This window comes from Armigeres subalbatus, chromosome 3, assembly GCF_024139115.2.
Source record: "Armigeres subalbatus isolate Guangzhou_Male chromosome 3, GZ_Asu_2, whole genome shotgun sequence".
NCBI lineage: Eukaryota > Metazoa > Arthropoda > Insecta > Diptera > Culicidae > Armigeres > Armigeres subalbatus.
The window spans coordinates 10,097,453-10,117,084 of NC_085141.1; the positions used below are offsets into that span (position 1 = coordinate 10,097,453).

General features: G+C 40.1%; 1 protein-coding gene across 4 annotated transcripts in view; it reads right to left on the reverse strand.

Moving 5' to 3' along the window:
- The window catches only part of LOC134227326 (uncharacterized), a 72,811-nt gene extending 53,981 nt beyond the window's left edge, over positions 1-18,830 (reverse strand). The window contains exons 1-2 of one of the 4 annotated variants that reach the window (XM_062708720.1): positions 18,679-18,828; positions 18,428-18,574 (exon numbers count right to left, since the gene is read on the reverse strand). The gene's annotated coding sequence lies outside the window, so the exon portion shown is untranslated. The other 3 variants (XM_062708718.1, XM_062708721.1, XM_062708719.1) reach the window with 3 other exon arrangements.
- Positions 18,831-19,632: the final 802 nt, after the last annotated feature.

The following is a 19,632-nucleotide window of genomic DNA, read 5'->3' on the forward strand; positions in this document are numbered from 1 at the left end:
CTTCCAGCTTGAAAAATCTTCCCATCGAAAAAGTTCATGCTGCGCAAGGTGATAGAGTACTCGCGGACGTATTTCTTCTGACGTTTCATCGAACTCGGGCGTCTGGGCTGGCCACTGATCCCTCGACTTCCACAGGAAATTTGGGCCACGAAACCATCGACTTGCTGATGTCAGATCTGGCAACTTTTGCCACTTCGTCGCATCATCGGCGACATTCAATTTGGTCGATATCCAGCTCCACTCGTTTACATCCGTTAGTTCCAACAATTCACTGACACGCACTGCAACGAACTGACTGTATTTTCGGTGATCGGAATTAAGCCAGCAGAGAAAGTCGCGAGAATCTGACCAGAAGAACCTTTGCGCAGGTTTCAGTTTGTGAGTTTTCATGACGTCGTTCGCTAAACGAGCTCCGGTTATCGCTGCCTGAAGTTATAGTCTAGGGATTGACACGAACCGCAATGGAGCTACTCATGCTTTCGCGCCGACAAGCGCGCATTCCACTGCGCCGTTTTCTTCAAATCGCAGATACGCAACCGCTGCAAATCCGTTTTCCGACGCATCTACAAACATATGAAGTTGTATCACGTTCTGATGTTCAATGCTGGTCTTCACCCGGTAACACCTAGGTACGCAAAAGTTTTCCAAGAAGAAGAACTCGCAGCCACATCTCCCACTTCACGAACTCCTCATCCTTGATCTGGTCATCCCAGTCAACACAGCTTCTCCAAACATCCTGCAGCAATATTTTCAGGAACATAAGGAAGTTTGCCATGTAGTTCTAGTGGATCTTTGATCATCATCATCGTGTTTAGAACTTGTCTTTTAGTTGGCACGATGTGACTCTGGAGTAAGTCTGTGTGGATCCTTGGAGATATCTTGAAGGTGAATGAGTCGGTGGCAGTGCACCACCACATGCCGAGAACCTTCTCCGTTCCCAGCTCACTTGACAAGTTTAAGCTCTTCTCACAGGGTTTTGACTCCAATTTCTGTAACACACGCTTCGAGTTTGATAACCAGTTGCGTATTACGAATCCAGCCTCTACGTGTACAAAACGAACATTTTTTGCCAGCTTAATTGCGTCTGCTTCCGACTCCTCACTAGAAAGCATATCGTCGACGTAATGTTCTTTGACTATCGCTTCGACTGCTCGCGGAAATTGATTCTGAAATCTTTGTGCACTGTGATTCTTTACGTACTGCGTCATTACCTTCATTGCGTAGACATCTGGACTTCGATCTTGCTCACCGTCGCGCCACAAGAATCGCTGGCATTGCTGGTCGTTCTTGTTCACCATCACTTGGTGAAACATTTCCCGGATATCGCCAGTGACGGCGATGCGAAATTCTCGGAAACGACGCAGCACCGATGGTAGAGAAGTAAGTTGGTCGTTCCCGCCACCTTTGCCGCGGCATCCCACACAAGGCGCAGTTTTCCAGGCTTGTTAGGATTCACCACGGGGAAGACAGGAAGGTACCACACACGTGGAAAATGCTCTGATAGTTGACTCTCCGTCAGCTTCTCGATATACCCACTGCGTTCGTAGTTACGAATCTTCTCTTTCAACACTGCTGCCAATTGAGGTTCACGCTGCATTCGTTTCTCCAAGTAATGATCCCTACTTTCGAAGGATGCATTTGCCCAGCAGAAGCCAAAGAGGCTACGACTTCTGCTTTTTTTAAAACATTTGCTCGGTATATATGATCCTTTTTTTAAAGGTTGCATTTGCTAAGTTTAAGGTAAGTGAAAATAAATCCATTTTTCAAAATGATTCCTTTTCGAAAATTATGTATTTTCCTCTCTTTGATTCTTTATTCAAAAGCACGCGTCAGTCCTGTCTAGGAAGAGAACATATGACCTGACAGAAGACAGGAGTTCCATAATGCTATATACCAATAGACTTGACAAATAGTAGTGATGTCTGCATGTATGAGCGTTTTGGGAGAGCGCGAAAATATGATTTCTTAAAAAAAAATACATAACGCATAGGAGTATACGAATTACTTTTCCAATAAAAGGGAAAAAAGGCATGTATTCTAGCATACTTTTAGACGGAAAACAAAATTGGCCCCCAATGACAAATTAATTTATTGCTGATTTATCTCGCTGGTAGGTGTGTCCACATTTGAAATGTTCCAGTTTTGAAGAGAGATTCTTTATTTTTAATTGGCCACGCCGTACAATCCTGTTTCCAATTATCATGAATTGCCCATGTATTAACCGAATGCCTCGACATATCTTACTTATTAATCACGCAGTTTAAATAACAATTATGCCAAATGACCTTATGCCAAGCGACCATTATGCCAAACGGCCATTATTCCAAACGACTTTATGCCAAACGACATTATGCCAAATGGCACTATGCCGAACGGGGTACAATCAATGCTTCCGTGTGTCAATTGTTTACATTACATTACAGATTGATTTCCATTGGGTACTGCGCGAACGAGCTTTATCTGCTCTCTAACTTTCACCTACTTAGTGACTGAGTAAAATTGTATTGCCATCTCTTTTCTTCCCACGGAAATATTACTCAATTTCCGTCAAAAGCAGGACTACTCATAGTTTTGAGTTGTCCTGCTTTTGACGGAAATTAAGTAAAATTTCCGTGGGATAGAGAGAGAACAATACAATTTTACTCAGTCACTGAGTAGGTGAAAGTTAGCGTGTGTTTCTTACTGCAAAGAAATAAGAAAACAACAAGGCCACTCACTGTCGAAATTGATAGTTACTGGCCTTGTTGTTCTCTAAGTTTCATGAAGATCGGAAAAGAAAGAGATTTGTTCGTACAGTGCCCTATATGATTGTATTGAATTTACACATTCTCTATCCAAGCGACTGAAACCTTAAGTGAAATTTTCTCAAAAGATTTTCGACTTTGCGCTTGTTGCGTTAGTTGTTGAAAATGCACAATTTGAAAATCATTGATTTTAACAATCACAAGAACAGCTAGAAAATGTTCTGATTTTGATTGAATTCACTGAATTGAATATGAATCAGAAAATCGAAAATTTGAAATAAATCTTTTCTTAGTGCTTATCTTTTGTGCTGTTTTCGAGTTTGTGGTTGCGAACCAATAAACTAGGTTCGATTTATTTTGATGCTGTTAGAAGCTGGTGGCGGCGGCATTTTTAAGGTCACGCTTGAAGTTATTTTAGCCGGCGGCGTGGCAATATTTTATTGCATTCCTTGTCGTGTTTCTGGACGAGCCGGACGTATTTTACTCCCGTGTCTCATCACGTGACGCGCTTTATACCGCTAGAGTTTTTTTTCCCCCGTTTAATATTCGGCGGGTTGTTTTTATATCGTTAAGTTGCCTACGCGAGTGTAAAGCTAGTTACAAGGTGATTTATCCAGCCGACTAGTTAAGGAAGCGAGCTGTTCTAGCGATGCTATTGCAGTCTCGTTAGTTTGGTTTTTTTTTTATCAAGTGCTGCGACGACGATCAGTATGAGTCAGCGTCAGGTGGATATCGACGACACTACCTACTCGGGTAGGCAGAAAGCAGGCGACGTAAAACGATTGTATCCCATTGTGTCTTTGCATTCGTTTAACTTTCATCCACGCACCAGTGGTGAAGCTTTGTGTGCTCTGCCTGTCATTAGGCAAGGGTGGCACCGTTGCATTAGAGTGGGACGAAACGCAAAAAAGGTTGCCTGAATTATTATTAAAAACTTTGAATTTTTTTTTCTTCGTTGTTTTTGTGTGTGTGATTGTTTTGTTATTATTATAATTAAAACCTATTAGTATTTTTTTTTTCTCTTCTATTTTTTTTTGGGGGGGGGGGGGTTTTGTATTACATTTCATGGACGAAGAAAACGGAGGCGAGACGCCTCCCAAAGACAATGTCGTTCGCACGCGATTCTACCAGGCTTCTTCGCCTGGGCCTTGGGTTGTTTACTTTCGGCAGAAAGTGAAAAGTATTGATTTCCTAGGAATCAAACGTGATTTGACGCGTCGTTTTCCGAAAACTGATTTTCATCAAATCAATCGGAGCAAACTACGTGTAACCGCACCTACATACCAGGATGCAAATGCTATCGCAAAAGACCAGAACTATAATGTGGAATATTTGGTTTATGTGCCCTCGCGGGAGGTCGAGATTGAAGGCGTAATTAACGCAGCGAGCCTGACTTGTAAGGATGTGCTTGCAGGAAAAGGCCGTTTAAAGAATGCCCTGCAATCTACCGTGGACATTCTGGATTGCAAGGAATTGCATTCAGCAGCTATGGTAGATGCTAAAAAAGTATATTCGAAGTCAGGTTCGCTACGGGTAACGTTTGCCGGTTCGATACTCTCAAAATATGTAGATATCGAAAATATGTTAATATGTTAATGTTGTTTCCGGTGCGTCTTTTTGTACTCAGGGTTTTTAATTGCACCAACTGCAAACAGTTGGGGCACACTGCCGAGTTTTGCGACAACAAGCCCCGTTGTGGCAAATGTTTTGAAAGGCATAGGAGGAGTCCTGCCAACAACAAGTTACAAAGTGCGCTTATTGTGGCATGGACCCTCCCCATGGTTCTAAGAATGTCCGGTGTACAAAAAGCGCACCCAAAAAGTTAAGCATTCATTAGTACAGCGCTCTAAGCAGTCGTATGCAGAAATGGTGAAGTCGCAAGACACATCCGCAACTGCCAACGCAACGGCTGCTATTTCAGCTGCCGTTCAAGTAAGTGATTTTTATGATGTCATTTCCATAGACGAATCGGACTCTGACGTAGCCGATATGGATGATTCTGCGGAGGTACACGTACCCGAAAAGAGGAAGAAACTGTCTTCTCCGGGATTGCGCCGTAAGAAAACAAAAATCATCCCTAGAAGCTTGCAAGATCTAATGGTAATGGGGGATTATTTAAAATTCCGAAGCAGCCTGTCTATACTGCTCCTTTTGACCCATGTTGCAGTAAGACATTCCCGCCATTGCCTAAAACTGATGTTACAAAGAAACATCAGGCAAGGAATATCTCTGAGCAGAAAACTGCTACTCGCACTTCTAAGAAAAGAATCTCGTCCAAGCGAGGATTGATATCCTTTAAGGATCTTGTGGATCGTATTTTGAACTTGTTCAATATTCCGAATTCATTGAGGCCAATCATTGACCTCTTTATTCCAACAGTTGAAAGTTATCTGAAGCAATTGACTGTTTCATGGCCCCTTCTTGCAGGACTTGTATCTTTCGATGGATAATACGGCCATACAAGATACAATCACTGTGCTGCAGTGGAACTGTCATAGTCTGAAACATAAATTGGACGTGTTTAAGTTTTTAATTCGCAACTCCGATTGCGATATATTTGCACTCTGTGAAACATGGCTTTCTTCTGAAGATGAAATCAACTTCCACGATTTTAACATTATTCGCCAAGATCGGAATGATCATTATGGTGGCGTTCTTTTGGGAATCACACTTTCTACAAAATTCCCATTCCGACTGTTAATGGTTTAGAAATCGTCGCTTGCCAAGTAAATGTAAAGAATAAAGACCTTTGCATAGCTTCAGTGTATATTTCCCAAATGCCTCACTTAATCGTCGGCATCTTTGGAGCGCAGTCTCTCTTTTATCATCCCCAGTTTTAATACTGGGTGATATGAATGCACATGGTATTGCATGGGGCGAAACTAGAGACGATAACAGAGCGCCTATTTTCTATGACTTGTGCGACGATTTCAACTTGAATATTTTGAACACAGGCGAAGTAACTCGAATAGGACCTCAAGGTCAGGAAAGTCGAATAGATCTGTCTTTATGCTCTAATTCACTATCATTAGATTCCACGTGGAAGGTAATCCAAGATCCCCATGGTAGTGACCACATGCCGATAGTCACCACAATCAAAAGCGGCTATCAACGATCAGTGCCAGTTAATGTTCCTTTCGACCTCACGAAAAACATTGACTGGCAAAATCATCGGCGGTAAACATTGGTATTGAATCAACTGATATTCTTCCTCCACTGGATGAGTATCGATTCCTTACCGAATTGATTCATAAAAGCGCACTAGAAGCTCAGAAACGACGCGTTCCAAGTACATCTGTCATAAGAAGACCAGCCACTCCTGGATGGGATGATGAATGTACTAAGTTGTATTCCGAGAAATCTGATGCCTTCAAGGCTTTCCGTAAACACGGAAGGTCTGAGCTTTTCGAAGAGTATTTGAGGCTTGAAAGAAAGCTCAAAAATCTTCTCAAGGCTAAAAACGTAGCTACTGGCGACGTTTTGTCGAGGGACTATCACGAGAAACCTCAATGACAACACTTTGGAAAACGGCCCGCAACATGCGGAACCGCATTTCCACCAACGAGAGTGAAGAATACTCCGATCGATGGATATTCAACTTCGCAAAAAAGGTCTGTCCAGATTCCGTACCAGCTGAACCGCTATTTCGAGAATCTACGCTTGATCCCGGTTCTTTGGGTGGACCATTCTCAATGCTGGAACTATCTATGTCTCTTCTTTCATCAAACAATTCTTCTCCGGGATGCGATAATATCAAATTCAATCTTCTAAAAACCTCCCAGATATCGCTAAAAGACGATTACTTGACCTGTACAACTGTTTCATGGAGTACAACATCGTACCACCAGAATGGCGCCAGGTCAAAGTAATAGCTATTCAAAAGCCTGGGAAACCAGCGTCTAATCACAATTCATACCGACCGATTGCCATGCTATCATGCATGAGAAAATTATTGGAGAAAATGATCCTTTCAAGAATTAACCATTGGGTCGAGCAAAATGCATTACTGTCAAATACTCAATTCGGGTTTCGAAAAGGTAAAGGAACAAATGACTGTCTAGCGTTGCTCTCTTCAGATATACAGCTGGCCTATGCGCACAAGGAGCAACTGGCTTCAGTTTTCTTGGATATTGAGGGCGCTTTTGATTCTGTTTCCATAGAAGTACTGTCGGAAAATCTGCACAGTAGTGGATTACCCGTTATTTTGAATAATTTCTTGTACAATTTGTTGTCAGTAAAACACATGAACTTTACTCGGCACTCTGACAACTTCCAGAAATAGCTACATGGGCCTTCCCAAGGTTCATGTTTAAGTCCCTTGCTTTACAATTTCTATGTTAAAGATATTGACAATTGTTTGGAAGGACAATGCACGCTTAGACAACTTGCAGATGATGCCGTGATCTCCCTAAGAGGTTCATGTGCAGAAGTCCTGCAAAGACCATTGCAAAATTCCTAAATAACCTGACTGTTTGGGCCAGACATTTAGGGATCGAGTTCTCTCCGCAAAAAACTCAATTGGTTGTGTTTACTAAGAAGCGGTACCCTGCTCAACTGAAACTAAAGCTGTTGAAAGATGACATAAACCAATCTTTATCTTCTAAATACCTTGGGGTCTGGTTTGATTCTAAGTGTACCTGGAAGACCCATATTGATTATTTGTTAGAGAAATGCCGAAAAAGGATCCATTTTCTCCGTTCTATCTCCGGAACATGGTGGGGCGCTCACCCGGAAGACCTCATCAAACTATATAAAACGACTATTCTCTCTGTTTTAGAGTATGGCTCTTTCTGCTTCCTCTCAGCAGCTGAGTGCCACCTAATCAAATTGGAACGAATTCAATATCGTTGTTTGCGTATTGCCCTTGGCTGTATGCATTCAACGCATAACATGAGCCTGGAGGTGCTTGCTGGAGTCACTCCCTTAAAGCACCGTTACTGGGAGCTCTCACTTAGAATACTGATCAAATGTGGAACAAGTAACACACTTGTATTAGAAAACTTCGATAATATGCTTGAACTGGCTCATCATTCAAGATACCTGCGAGTCTATCTCAACTACATATCGACAGATCTCTGTCTTCCATGTTATAATCCACCTCGAGTTCACTTCGTCAACGACAGTTCCTCAATTGAATACGATCTGTCCATGAAACACGCTATTCAAGGAATACCAGATCATCTTCGACAAATATCTAATACCTTCCATTTTTTCTGAAAAATATGAACATGTCAATTGCAATAACAGATATTTCACTGATGGTTCTCGCATTAACGGATCCACTGGCTTCGGTGTTTTCAACGTAAATTCAACCACCTTCCGAAAACTTCAAGAACCGTGTTCGGTTTATGTTGCTGAGCTGGCAGCAATTAATTTCGCTTTGGGGATAATTTCCGATCAGCCCGTAGACCATTATTTCATCTTCTCGGATAGTCTTAGTTCTATCGAGGCACTCCGGTCGATGAAACCTGTTAAGCACGCATCTTACTTTCTTACAACTGTAAGAGAGCAGATGCGTGATTTGGTCGAAAGATCATTTAAGATTACCTTTGTATGGGTCCCATCCCATTGCCTAATCTATGGCAATGAGAAGGCGGACTCGCTAGCAAAGGTGGGCGCACAGTAAGGTGAAGTTTATGATAGACAAATCTCGAACAACGAGTTTTTCCCATTAGTCCGTCAGAGTACTCTTCAAAATTGGCAAATGATTTGGTCACACAATGAACTTGGACGGTGGCTCTTTTCCATAGTTCCTAAAGTTTCTGCGCGAGCGTGGTTCAGAGGTGAGGACTTAAGCCGAGGCTTCATTCGCACGATGTCGAGACTTATGTCCAATCACTATTCACTAAACGCACACCTCTATAGAATAAACCTGGTTGATAGCAACCTATGTAGGTGTGGAGCCGGTTACGATGACATCGATCACGTAGTTTGGTATTGCTCGGAAAACAACGCCTCCAGAGAGCAACTATTGGATACCCTTGTGGCCCGAGGTAAACAACCCTACAGGGAAGTAAGAGGTGTTTTGGGGGATCGCGATGTGGTTTATATGCAGGCCATCTATGCCTTTCTTTGCTCGTCTGACATAAAAGTCTAATACCCTATCTTTTTTCTTTCTCGTTTTTGTTTTGTCTTATTGTTCTGTGTAATACGAAGCTATGGCCATCCGGAAGATGCTCCTGACGAACCACAACTCGAGCCCGACACTACGCCATACCGTTATTGACGTCAAATACCCGGATGAGCAGCTGAAATACCTCAAACCTAAATCCCAACCTAGTCCGTCCTGAAATTACGCAATCTAACCTTGAGTCGCCACGAGTATCTTGGTCTATACCCTTTTCCCTTACTAACTGTTGATAATAAGATGATATCGATTGTAAATATCATAAAGTCTCGGCTCCGTTAAGTGTTATACACGCCTGAGCCTGTCAAATAAACACAATAGATAAAAAAAAAAAAAATATTTTATTGCTTTGAAAGTTTTTTACAAGATTTTATTTTCTAGATTTTTTTTTGAAGTTATGCCGTTTTGACTCAAAGCCCGAACATGAATCATATTCTTAACACTGGCGTTTAAACTAAAACTTTCGTTGGTTTTTCGCACTGAGGATCACGATTACAAACGAATTCAATCTTCCGTGGAGAAAATTACAAAATTACACGAATAAAGCCAAAATGACCATTTCAAAGGTAATGTTCAGAATATGAGTCATGTTCGGAAATTGAGTCAAAATGGTAAATATCCTAAATTCTTTTATGGAAATTCTTTATTTACTTCGGGAATTTCTCTGAAACTTCATCAGTAAATTTTTTGGAATTTCCACGGGAAATTCCTTTGGGAATTCTTAAGAAAATGCTTGGTTAGAACTTTGAAATTTCCTCGAAAAATTCTTTGGGTTTTCCTCGTCAAATTATTTAAAATTTCGTCGGCAATTTCTTCGGCAAATTCTTCGAGATTTTTTTCGGTATATTTTTCGAAAGAGGCTGACCAAAAACCACGTAGATCAAATTTTAGTTCCCCTCCCCCTTGATAGACTTTCGACGACTTTTCCTAAGTACCTCACACCCTGAAGTCTACGGAGACTTTTCCAAATCCCATCAAACTAAAATAAACAAAATCCAATAAAATAGAAAACAAAATCAAATTTAATTCATAGACAGATGGCTGCTGAAACCAAATCTCGAAGCCAACTCATGGTATTTCCAATGAGCTCGATTCCTAGAGGTGCGCGCCACCGCACTTTTTGCATCGGCGCACCGCTGCGCTGTTTGAAATCTGTCACGTCTCTCCCCTGTACGCCGATGTGATTCATGGCAGCGGCACTTAAGTGAAATAACTTCGAATGGTGTTTGTGATTACAAAGGTGCATTATGAAAATAAATTTCTTCCAGAAGAAGGTTTGATTTGCCGTATTTGAATTTGATGCTCAAGTAAAATTTTCTCGCGGAACTCTAACTTGTTTTGCTGGTGTTAATGATTGGAAAGAAGCATTATTCACAACATTTAAAAGCAATGCTCGCATTGGTAGCGGTCTAAATGGCATCAGTGATGGCCGTCGGCGGTAGTTGCGGTAGAACATTTATTCGCCCCTGTAGCGTGTGTAGCCATTTAGCGGTACATTTTCTGTCACAGGATTCAAACATTAGGTTTTTGTTAATATTTGGAAAGGCCCCGTTATAAAAATAAGCCGTACCTAGTTTATTGGGTGGCAATCCAAACTTGTAAAAAACGTGTAAAAATTCCAGTTAGTAAGGAAATAATCATTTAATAAAACATTTCAGCTGTCCTGGTGTTTACTAAAATCAAATATTTCCAAATAACCAACGACAGGAAAACAAAAATCAGAATCATGTGAGAAGATTTTGCTTGAAATCTACTGACGCCGACGACGGTCACTCGAGGATCTATCGCAGAACAGCTACATACCAAAGTCTCTGAATGCTGATGTATTACATGGACAAAAGTAGCCATGAGCTACAAAAACTCATGTAGCATCGATTCAGTGCGACGACAGAAGCTAGCGCACGCATAAAATAACTGAGTGAGCGTGTCTCAACGTTCGTCTCATGCGACTCATCTCATGTGCTAGGCGACGATATTATTGAATGAAAATATCCCGCCCAAGCTGTTTTACGCACCTCCGCTGCTGTTTGCAAAGGTTTCCCATGACAAAAAGCGCATGAGCTTGAGATGTCTCAAGGCGACTCACTAATGTTAATGTGAGATACAAAAACTTCGTGAGACTCGTATATGCGCTAAATTTTATGTGCACGTAGCAGTCGTGATGTCGCCATCCTTTCGTTCACATTTTTTCAGCAAACACTTGCCGATGGCCGCCCCTGGGACACCTACTGACGCTATCGGATTTTCTGCAGTCACCAATCACTAACAAAACGAGTCAGAACTTCTGTGTAAATTCTAATAAAATCGATTTATTTTAACCTTTCCGTCCCCAACGTCTGTTTTTAAGGGCTTTCAAAAATCTAAACTGCTGTCAAAATCGCATTTCTTGAGCGATTCTTTCGCAACAAATTGCATTCCATCCGGATGGATCCCAAGTTTCGATTTATACTAGCTTCGAGGCTATCCACTGTACGGTAGAATTATTCCTCTGAGCACCGTTCGAAATTTTTTCTCATGTAGTTTTAATTTCTCCTTATCTAGAAACCCTTCACTAAATTTGTTATTTAGGAAATTCATGGGGAAATTCTTTGAAGATTTCTTTTCTTCTTCAATTTTCCCTTCTAGACATTTCTTTGGCTATTTTTCCAGAAGAATCTCCGGCATTTCCTTCAGGAATACATTCGAATGTTCCTTCAAGAATACAAACGGAATTTCCTCCCAAAATTCCACTAGAAGTTTCTTCAGAAATTTATGACGGAAATCTTCCGATTTCGCTCCATAATTTCACTTGTAAATTTATGAGAAATTCCTTCGGAAATTCTTCTAGGAACTTCTCCGGGCATTCTCCCAGGAATTCTTCCTTTAATTTCTCCAGGATAACTTTCAGGAGTTTTTTCCGGGAATACCTTCATAAATTTAATAGCGAAATCCTCTAGGATTTCATTCCGCTATTACTTCAGAATATCCTTCAAGAATTCATCTCAAAATTTCTTTAGAAATTTCTCCAGGAATTCGTCCATGTATTTCCTCGAAAATTCTTCCAGGTATTTTCCCGGGAATTGCTTCAGGTACTTCTCCAGGAATTACTCCCGCTTTTTCCGCTTAATTGTCCTAGAATGCTTTCCGGACTTTACTAGAAATTTACACCAGAATTTCATTCGGATCCTAATTTGAGAGTTCCTGCAAGATATCTTCCAAAAGTTCTTCCATGAATTTCTTCAGAACCAACCTCCGGGAATTGATCCGGTATTTTCTTCAGCATTTCATCTTCCGGGAATTCCTTCAGATATTTATCCAGAAATTCCTTCATGAACTTCTCCAAGAATTAGTTCAGGACTTCCTTGTGAGAATTCGTCCGGAAGTGCTTGTGAGAGTTCCTCCGGGAGGTCATCCAGGAGTTTTTCAAAGAGTTCCTCCGAAAATCCCTTCAAGAACTTCACAGGGAATTTCTGGAGGATATATGGCAGGAATTTCACGGGAAATGGAATTTCGGAAGTTCCTCTTCAAATTTAACTCCGTGTATTTCAACGGCTGTTCCTTTGAAAATTCCTTCGGGAGTTCCAGCAGTAGCTCCTCCGGGAATTCATTCAGGTTTTTTGTGGGAATTTATCTACAAAATCCCCCAGAAGTTTCTCGGAGAATTTCTCCGGGAGATCCTTTGAGAATTCTTCCAGGAGTTCCTCCTGGAACTCTTACGGAACTTCATTTGGGAGTTCATCCAGGAGTTCTTACGAGAGTTACTCTCGAAATTCTTCCTGTTCCTCCAAAAATTCCTCTGATAATTTCTCCAGAAATTGATCCGGGAGCTCCTACGGAAATTACTCCAGAAGTTCCTTCTTAGAGAAACACTCGGAGGAACTGCCGTAGAAACTTCCGGTGGACCTCCCGGAAGAATTCCCGTAGGAACTGCCAGAAGGGCTCCTGTAAAAACTCCCGGAGGAATTAAAGGAGGAACTCTTAGAAGAATTCCTCGAGGAACTCCCAGAGAAACTATTGGAAGAACTTTGGGAGGAATTTCCAGCTGAATTTCTGAAGAAGGAATAAATGATTTCCTGAAAAAAGCCTGCATGATTTCCTGGAAGAGCTACTGGTGGAACTCCCGGAGGAATTCCTGGATAAACACCCGGATGAATTGCCTGTGGAATTCCCGGAGGAACTCTCGGAGGAATTCTTGAAATAACTTCCGGAGGAATTTCTGAAAAAAACTACAGGGATAATTTTCAAATGAACCCCCGAAGGAACTGCCAGTGAAACTACCAGAAGAATTCTCGGAAAAATGCTTGGATAATTCATCTTATAGACAAATCTCGTCTAGCTAAAAGCTTTCTAGGGGTATGTAGCTAGATCATCATCATCATCATCATCATCTTCAGAGGACCTCCCGGAGAATTCATTGAGGAGCTTCCAGAAAAATTCTCGGTGGAGCTTCTGGAGGAATTTCTATATATATTCCTGAAGAAGCCTAAATGAATTCCAGAAAAAAGATTGAATGAATTCCCGGAATAAATTCTGGAGAAATTCCCGGGTGAATTCTCAGAGGAACCCCCGTAGGATCTGCCGAATGAACTACCGGAATAATTCTGGGAGAAAATCCTGCAGGAATTCTTTGAGGAACTGCCGGTGGAACTCCCGGAGGAACTCAAGAAGGAATTTTCGGAAAAACTCCTGAAGGATCTCCCAGTAGAAATCTTGAAGTCTCCACCGGAATTCTTTCAGGATTTTTTTGGGAACTAATCTAGGAATTCCTCCGAAAATTCCAGTGTTGATTTCATTTTCGAATTTATGTATAAATTTTCGGTGGAATTCCTGGGTCTCTGGAATGTGATTGATGTGGCCGGATTGAATCCGAGTGGGTCAGGAACCCTAAAAATATCATGGTGGAATTCCTGGGTCTCTGGAATGTGATTGATGTGGCCGGATTGAATCCGAGTGGGTCAGGAACCCTAAAAATATCATTCCCATCATTGCTTTGTAAAATCATAAAGTTTGAGGTGTCGCAGGACCTATTTTGAATCAATTTAGAAAATGGCCGTTCCGTAGGTCCTCCGGATTGTTACCGATGTGGCCGGATTGAATCCAAGTGGGTCAGGAACCCTAAAAATATGATTCCCATCATTGCTTTGTAAAATCATGAAGTTTGAGGTGTCGCACGACCTATCTTGAATCAATTTAGAAAATGGCCGTTTCATAGGTCCTCCGGATTGTTGCCGGAATGGATCCGAGTGGGCCAGGAACTCTAAAAATATCATTCCCATCATTGCATGAAGTTTGAGGTGTCGCACGACCTATTTTGAATCAATTGAGAAAATGGCCATTCCGTTGGTTCCCGGATTGTGACCGATGTGGCCGAATTGAATCCGAGTGGGCCAGGAACCCTAAAAATATCATTCCCATCATAGCTTTGTAAAATCCTGAAGTTGGAGGTGTCCCACGACCTATTTTGAATCAATTTAGAAAATGGTCATTCCGTAGGTCCCCGGATTGTGACCGATGTGGCCAGATTGAGTCCGAGTGGGCCAGGAACCCTAAAAATATCATTCCCATCATTGCTTTGTAAAATCATGAAGTTTGAGGTGTCGCACGACCTATTTTGAATCAATTTAGAAAATGGCCGTTCCGTAGGTCCTCCAGATTGTGGCCGGAATGGATCCGAGTGGGCCAGGAACCCTAAAAATATCATTCCCATCATTGCTTTGTAAAATCATGAAGTTTCAGGTGTCCCACGACCTGTTTGAATCAATTTAGAAAATGGTCATTCCGTAGGTCCCCGGATTGTGACCGATGTGGCCAGATTGAGTCCGAGTGGGCCAGGAACCCTAAAAATATCATTCCCATCATTGCTTTGTAAAATCATGAAGTTTGAGGTGTCGCACGACCTATTTTGAATCAAATTAGAAAATGGCCGTTCCGTAGGTCCTCCGGATTGTGATCGATGTTGCCAGATTGAGTCCGAGTGGGCTAGGAACCCTAAAAATATGATTCCCATCATTGCTTTGTGCTTTGCTTTGTGCAATCATGAAGTTTGAGGTGTCGCACGACCTGTTTTGACTTAAAATTGTAAATGGCCACTTATTTTGGGGACAACTGACTCCAACGGAATCTGGAATAATTCTGGAACCGTATTGTGGATAGCTTCGATAACCATTATAAATCGTGCCTTTGCAATCACTTACATCATGCGTGGAATGTCATATAAGTGCTGCTGCTTTCCACAAAGTGGAAAAAACTTTTCCTCATTTGGGTGAAACATCTAACGATTTGGCGAGACTAAACGCCCTAGCGGCACTGGACTGCGATGTACCACGCGCCTCCATGTAATCCTTAAGAGTTGCCAACTAGAAGGCGTTTTGAGCCGATGAGTTTTCCATCAACAGAACAACAGCACTTTTCTTTGAATGCGAATATATTGTGTCCTGCAGCAAAATGACAACTTTTGTGATCATTTTCAAATTCTCTCATAGATGTGTAAAATTTATCCACAGTACAAATAGCACGTGCTGTCAAAGTATTCACCGTCAGAATCCAGCACGTGGTGGCAAAATTTTCAAAAATATCAAAGTAGCTTTTTTTCGTTGCAACTAAAAATAAGCGGAGGAGTAGATTTTTTTATGAGTGGTACAATAATCAATATTATTGAAACTTCTCAAACTTTTAAAATGGTATCAGCTGGCTATGTTTTTTGAACTGTTCCATGGGATGAAAATATTTATGAATTTTGTTACAACCAGAAGATCACAGCAGCATTTGCTTTGCTAGGGCATTTTGCTCTGTACTCCTAATTTCAAACGCAACCTTGTTTTTACGTGTTGCTATAGGAGATGCTACTACTTACTCTCTGTTTATTTTGGGAAGCTCTGCTAAGTGGGAAAGTTTGAGCAAAATAAGAACTATGGACAATGGGTTATCGATACTTGCATGCAAAATTACATTCCCTAAATATTAAATTTTTCACATTATTGATTTTTCGCTATTTTACTTGGTTCCTTCCATAGACGTGCGGTAAGATGCGCGGCCACAAAGCAGGTCCGGTCTGGGAAATTTTCGGGTTGGAAATTTTCTCGACTTCCCTAAGCATTAAAGTAGCATCGTGCTAGCCTCATGAAATGCGAATGCAAAAATGGTAACTAGACTAAGAAACCTCGCAGTGAAAGTGCTTAATGAACACTAAGCTGCGAGATGGCAATGTCCCACTTGTGGATGTAATGCCAATAAGAAAAAGAAGAAAAACTTGGGTCCAACACCATAGCGTTTTTAACAAAAATAACTTTGAGATTTGTTTTTTTTGGGGAAAAATGTAGGATGTGAAATAACAATAATAAGTGAAGGCTTTGAAACTCCCATTAGTGATTTTCAAAACCAGGGATTATTATTTAGTTATAGTTTGACTCAATTACCAGTTATTTGTTACTGAAGATGAATTCAGAAATGGTAAACTTGTAGCACTGTTGTAGAATGATTTGGAAATTTGTTACATTTATATGAAAAATATTCATCAAACAATCGATTTCGTTTAAATTTGTATGGTTTTTATTGCTATCATGAGTGAACTGAAAAAAATCATAAAAATGAGAATCTGCGCTCCAATTTTTCGATTTTGATTTTTATTTGGTATACTTTCAACAACTTGAATCTGGTCACATATGAGTTAGAGCAACTGAATTGGAACATGTGTGTTGTTCGGGTTATGAGCTTGAGTTATTTGACTTCAAGTAATTCAATATTAGACAAAAAACATCGCGCTAAAAGTTCACCCTATAACATTTCGATATTCATCTCATGAAACAGTTATAGGTAAATGCTCCAAACGAAGGTTGAATGATCGGAACCATGGATAAAACATAATAGATTAAACAGATGCTATTTGCTCACTAGCTGTTATTATTGCTCTGATACTGGTGGTTTTATTTGTTTATTTATTTCATTTTTATGTTTTGCTAAAATCTAGCATTCGCTGGATTTCACAGTTCTGGAAAAGGCAATAAACATTTAAGAATATGTTTTAGTATCGATTGATTTTTTTAAATTTTAGTCAGTACCCCAAAGTTTCGGTTGGAAACGAAAACAGTTAATAATATTGTTAAGAAAATTATTTTGAGCTTTTTAGTGGAATGTCTTCACTTGTCGTAAGACGAGTTTGTACAATCTTATTTAATTCCACCACTTAATTGTACCTTGACAGATACGTATTTCGACCTCAACAGTAAGGTCGTCTTCAGTGTCTCGTACTTGACTCGACTCAATACTAAAATTAAACATAAATAATAAAATTAAACATAAAATTGAACATTTTATAGAACCCAGAAATAGTGAAATCCTCTCAGAATTCTGATAGGCAAAATGAAAAACCAGGAGATTGAAAAACAAATATTTATATCAAATTCATTAAAATTATATCAAACGCTGAGAAAAAAAATAACGCTGGGAGAATATTTCAATGTGCTGAGATTTATTCTTAAACTCAGAGTTGGACATTGGACGGGCTCCCACATTTGGCGCGCGTATCATATTTTGTTCGAGTTTGGCGATCGCTCACGAGTTGATTCATGGTTTGCTGATTCATGCCAGTCGAAGTAAACAACAAGTCTCCGAAACAAAAAGATTTTTTGAAAATAAAGCTTGAAGAAATCAATCAGAACATGGTATTGATTTCATTTGAAATTCGAATATTTAATAGCAAATCCAACTACCTTGTGGAATGAAGCCAAGTGAAAAGCGAACAGCTACTTTTCCTTGTTAGATACTTTTGAGTTTTTATCATTTTATCAAGTATTTTACAAAGCTTACGTTTCTATTTGGTAAAACCTTCAATTTTCAGCAAAAATCACACTAAAGTGAATGTCTCGTACATTTCAAGAAATAGGTTGATAACAGGTTGATATGGGAGGAAATACTTTAAAAATCCTAGCTCAATCGCTCGTCAAAACTGCTGGCTTGTCTGATTTGAATTTTGTATAAGTTTTAAGGCCCATGTATGGGAATAAACTTCACCATTTCTCTTTTGTTTTTCACATTGGTCTGGGAAACATAGTTTTTATGTTTATTATATTTTGAATTTAAGATTGAGCATTCGGCTGTGTACTGCAGAGTTTGAGGGTTTTTTTTCCAATGATTTGAAAAATAGTTCATACATTTTTTTTACATCTAAACAGATAATACATTTTTTACATCGACAGTTCGACGCACATATAAATGTTATTGGAGATTCAGAAGCACAACGTATCAGCAAAAGTTCAATACATGTATTTTTTTACAAGTTCTGTTGCTTTTCACACCCACAGAAAATTGTTGTAAACTATGATATTCACCACCTCATTGAAGTTTAGTTTTTCAAGTCACGTTTTACTAAACACAAGAACCTTTCAGTATGGAAGTTTAACTTTATCATAACATGAAAGTTAACTTTCAGTAAGTATTTCTAGTTGTGTTTCGCAGTACAGTGTTATTGGCGGCAAACTGCCATGAGCGGTGGCTTTCCCCAATGTATAAACAAAGGTGATCCACACTCGAAATCAACACGCACTTTCAATCTCTCAATCAGTTGACCAAACAAATTTACCCATTTCGGGCCCGAGTTATCAGCACACACTTTTGACCGACTAGAGCACGTTTGACAAGCAGGGCAGGCCCTATATTCTGGGTCAGTAGAACGCGGCAATCAAACTTCGCCCCAGATATTAAGCTGCTTTCGTCACATTCATCTCCGCTGTAACGGGTAGGATCAAACAATCGTTGTAAATGCTTCAAGACGCCTTCGCGACAACAAACAGGCGTGCGACGGCAGACAGAAGTCAAGTATCAAGTGCAAACCTCGCGTCTTCTTCGATTACGAAAGCTGCCTATCACTAGGAACACTCTAATGCCGCTACGATCAGCAGCTTGTACACGCGAGTACTACAATTGTAAACAACGACAACCGGCAACGACCGCTGAACACCAACTGAATCGACTTGAGCCGACTTAGGCTAAGGAAAGTATTGCGGGCACGCGCGCGCCAAAACAGCCCGAGTGCAATCTTACCAAGCTTGTAATAGGTAGTGAATGGACCAGACGATGGCAACTCTCTCCTACTCTCTTTCTCTCCCAGGTGATGCCTAGTAGACTTCTTGTGCGTTGTTTTATTCTTTGATTAAGGACATTAGCGTAAAAATCCAAACATGGACGACTTGAATATTGATTAATCAATCATAAATTCACCTCTATTACACTCTACGTTTAAAATAAAAACTCACCTTAAAAATTGGAAATTTCTTATAAAAAGTTAAGAAACTGGTAATAAAGAAATCAGGATAGAAGCAAAAAAGAATGGAAAATAATAAACACTTCGTTTTGTCTTGATTAAAGGGATTTTCAGCTTTAGGCTGGCTCATTTCTTGAATATAAGAAAAAATATATATAAAGCTTCCCTATATAATGAAAATTTTTTACAAACAATTTGAAATTTTCCCAGAAATAAAAATATTTTGGCAGTTTTGTGGAAGACCCATAATTACGTAAAGCAAAAATTGTCCATTTCAACCCCCTCCCCTCCCTTCTCCACTATGTCACACTTTTTGTATGATTGATTTAAATTTTTTGTAAATTTTGTAATTGTCTGTTACTAATATCGATTTATTTATGAAAATTTTGTATTTTTATCAATGGAAAATTTTGTTTTTTCAAAGTATTTTTTTCTTTCAAAGGCACTCATATATTTTTAAATTTTTGCTTTTCTCGTATACTAAGTATACGGTAAAGGCTATATGATCGCTCCAAAAACAAACT